Source organism: Microtus pennsylvanicus, chromosome X, assembly GCF_037038515.1.
Source record: "Microtus pennsylvanicus isolate mMicPen1 chromosome X, mMicPen1.hap1, whole genome shotgun sequence".
In the NCBI taxonomy this organism is placed as follows: Eukaryota; Metazoa; Chordata; class Mammalia; order Rodentia; family Cricetidae; genus Microtus; species Microtus pennsylvanicus.
Genome location: NC_134601.1, coordinates 36563166 through 36566977, shown reverse-complemented (window position 1 = coordinate 36566977; position 3812 = coordinate 36563166). Strand labels below are relative to the sequence as shown.

The 3812-nt window shown below is 46.1% G+C and overlaps 1 pseudogene; it reads left to right on the top strand.

Moving 5' to 3' along the window:
* The first annotated feature begins 1962 nt into the window (after nucleotides 1–1962).
* On the top strand, nucleotides 1963–3594 carry LOC142841568 (E3 ubiquitin-protein ligase RLIM pseudogene; annotated as a pseudogene).
* The last annotated feature ends 218 nt before the right edge of the window (nucleotides 3595–3812 follow it).

The window sequence follows — 3812 nt, the reverse complement described above, 5'->3', positions numbered from 1 at the left end:
CACAGAAAAGAAGAATACACCTAACTGACTTTGACCTAAAATGGCATTTAAGCCAAAGTCTGGGAAATTATAGTATCTAAGAGATGCCACACTAAAATAGGTACCCGTCCGAGCATTCTTGGTGAGTGTGTGCTCCATGTCTACGTAAATGTTTGGCTTGTAGTCAGAGCAAAAATTATTACGTCATTTGTTGAATGGATTAAACAATTCTAAAAAAAACCATGAGTAGAAAAAATATTAAGCAAGCAACATATAACAAAAGTGTGGCTAAGCATTCTATTTCAAGGAGTCTAAATAATGTAGAGGGTAACTACAATTAACTTGCCTCTTACTGGATAATTCTCACATCTTGATTAACCCATGTCTATTACTGAGTGTAGAACCAAGAGGTAGTGGCTTACCAGGAAGGATCTTAACCTACATCCCTCTTGAAGAGGTGAGCTATAGCATCTGTCTCACTGCCTTATTCCTCCCAGCATCTGTTCTGTCTTCCCCACCTACCTATGTTCTGACCTATCAGGCCAAGCAGTTTTCTTTATTAATTAACCAATGAAAGCAACAGATAGATAGAAGACCCACCTATATCAGTGTGTGATTTCTTTCTGGGTCTCCCAACACTGGAATCTGCTAGGAGCAAAGAGTGGTGTGTTAAATAGAGTTATCTTTCCTTGTCTACCATTTATGAAACTGCTGATCCTGGACTAGCCAAGTGTCAGGCCTTCAACATGTCCATCTTCTTTGGGAGCATCTCTTCTTTGTATAGCAACAGCATCTACTACACACACTCTGCTTTCCAAGCCTTAGGGCTATGCAGGTGTTCCCATGTTCAACATTCTCCAGAGTTTATGTATCTGGCTCTGCCTACTTACCAAATTGAGGAGCCCTTGAACACTTTGAAGAGTGGGGAAGGGGAGCAAAGAGAGGACTGAGATCTGAGCAGGAGGCTCAGGCTCTGTGTTTTCATAAGTCACCCCTGAGTGAACGTTCTGTGGGAGGAAGGAGGCTGTGGAAATCAAGCCTTCCAATGGGTCTGAGTTTCTGTTTTCCATCCAGCCGGTTGTGAAATGCATGGCAGAAAGGTACCTCTAGAAGTCAAACTTCCTGCTGACCTCGGGTGACAGTAACAGTTCCTTACATTACATGGAGGGCTGGGCTAGAAACCACCATCCCCCCTAGCACCCTAATCAGATGCCAACCAGAAAGTATCAGCATGTCCATATCTGCTTCCCCTTTATCTGTAATAGTGCCTACAGCTATCTCTCACTCAAGGGCTATATCAGGGTGTCCTCAGGCTCTCTGACGTAATCCTAGTATTCATGACACCAGAGTAATGAAGGTCAACCCCTTGGTTCCTTCTCATGATGGCACCTAGCCACTGTGATTGGGAAAGGGCACAATGAACATCCTGTGTGATGCCAACCTATCATGAAGCAGTCACTATCTCACTAAATTCCCCAGTGTGATGCCAGCATTGCAAGAAGAGTGGGTTTGTCCTACGAGTAGGACTACCAGTCACTCTTCCCCAGGCCCACCTGGTACGCTTTGGCTGAACCATCTGCTTTCTGAATAGGACTTCTTGAGTCCTGTGGAGTAGCTGAGAAAGGGGACCTGAAATACATTCAATAGGTAATGTGGGGTGACTTTAAGAAAAGTTATCTTGAGTGGATTTCTGTCACTGCTAGGTAACAATGGGGAAGATAATGGTTGCTGGAGCAACGTCTCAGAATGGGCAGGCGCTGGGCTAGAGGCGGGTCCCTTCCAGGCATTCTGAGGCGGGCTAGAGAGCAGGAGGCAGACACTCGGCAGAGCTTAGGCGGCCTCGCAGGCAGCTGAGGTGGCAGAGCCCAGCCAGTCCCCTCCTGCGCGGACCCCCGAAGCCTAGCGAAGAAAACTGAAGGTCCAGTTGATTGGATTTCAGTACTATGTCATAACAGACATAAAATCGTCCACTTGTTCATCAAGATGGAAAACTCAGATTCTAGCGATCAAGGAAATGACCAATCTGCAGGACAGCGCAGAAGGCTAGTGGATCGCTTGGATCGGGAAGAAGCTTTCCATCGATTTGTAAATAATCTGAGTGGAGAAGACTATCGACTTCTGAGAGACAACAATTTGCTAGGCACCCCAGGTCAAAGTACTGGGGAGGAGCTCTTCAGAAGACTACAGCAAATTAAAGAGGGGCCGCCTTAGCCGCCGCCGCAGAGCTCAGAAGAAAATGGAGACTCTTCTGATGACGAGTCCAATGGTGACTCCGTAATAGATTGGCTTAGCTCTGTCAGACAGACTGGCAATACAACAAGAAGTGGTCAGAGAGGAAAGCAGTCCAGGAGGGCAGTGAGCCACACTAATCCAAGCAGTGGTGATTTCAGATTCAGTTTAGAGACAAATGTTAACCGTAATAATGGAAGCAAAACCTCAGAGAATGAAAATGAACCATCCGCTACACGTCTTAGTGTAGAAAACATGGATCGCAGCCTCCAAAGGCAAGTGGAAAATTCAGCATCTGAGACATCATCTGCCAGAACACCTAGGTCAGAACACAGTTCTGCTGAAGCATTAACAGATGTGCCATCCACCAGAGGTCGGAGGAGGGCAAGAAGCCCGAAACCAGAACACCAGCGAAGAACCAGAGCCAGAGCTGAAAGAAGTAGGTCTTCTCTGCGCCCAGCAAATGAAATTCCACGAAGATCTCATCATAGCATCTCATCTCAGACTTTTGAGCAGCCTTTGGTAAACGAGATCGAGGGAAGTTCTAGAACCCCTCACCATGGGACTTTGAGACACCAGATAACTGGACCTGACTTGCTAGGTGGAGGTAGTTTTGTGGCGGCTGGTTCAAGAAATTCTGCCTCTCAAGGGACAAGCTCTTCAGACACAGATACCAATGGTGAAGCGGCAGGATCTGGTCAAAGACCTCCAACCAGAGACCTTAGAGTCAGAAGAGTTCTGCTGGCAGAAGACCGGCAGAGGGATAGCATAGCTAGCAGAACTCGGTCAAGGTCTCAGATCCCAAACAACACGGTCACTTATGAAAGTGACCCTAGAGGTTTGATAGGCACCTTTACACTTTCTGAACGTGCATCTGGGAGAAGCTACGTGAGTACTCCCAGGTTTTCCACTCTTACAATCTTCAATAGTGGATCAAGGGAAACTACATCTCTTCCGATTCAAACCAGGTTAAGGCAGAGAACAACAGCTTTTGGTGAGCTTCCATGGAGTGGAAGAGGGAGCTCTGGTGTTAACAACTCTGCTTCCATCCCCAGCTACAACCCTGGCTTCAGTTCCATTGATCAATATTCAGAAAGTATCTCACAGATGTTTGAAGGAGGTATTGAAGCAACCCGACTTTACCCCTTTAATGACAACCACCTAACTAGAGGACCTACCAATGTCCAGATTAAAAACTTGGCAACGAGAGGTTTTGGTGAAAACGACACATTGAAGACATGTACTATTTGCATTACTGAATATACGGAAGGCGACAAACTTCGTGTGCTACCTTGCTCCCATGAGTACCATGTCCACTGCATCAACCGCTGGTTATGGGAGAATAACACCTGTCCCATTTGTCGCAGGGTCGTCTTTTCTTCCTGAAACAGAACTCTCGAAGAAGCTGTGTTGCTGGAATAGTGACCGGCAAATGGAAATCGCTTCCTTTATCTCCATGTTTTTGTGCGGAGCTTTAATATAAAGTCACAACCTGCATCGAGTCATTGCTTTCTGAGGGAATCGTGTCTTTTCTCTAGTTTCTCTTTCAGAATAGAAAGAATATTTCAGACGCGACATGCATGTGGATGGACACTTTTGAATAG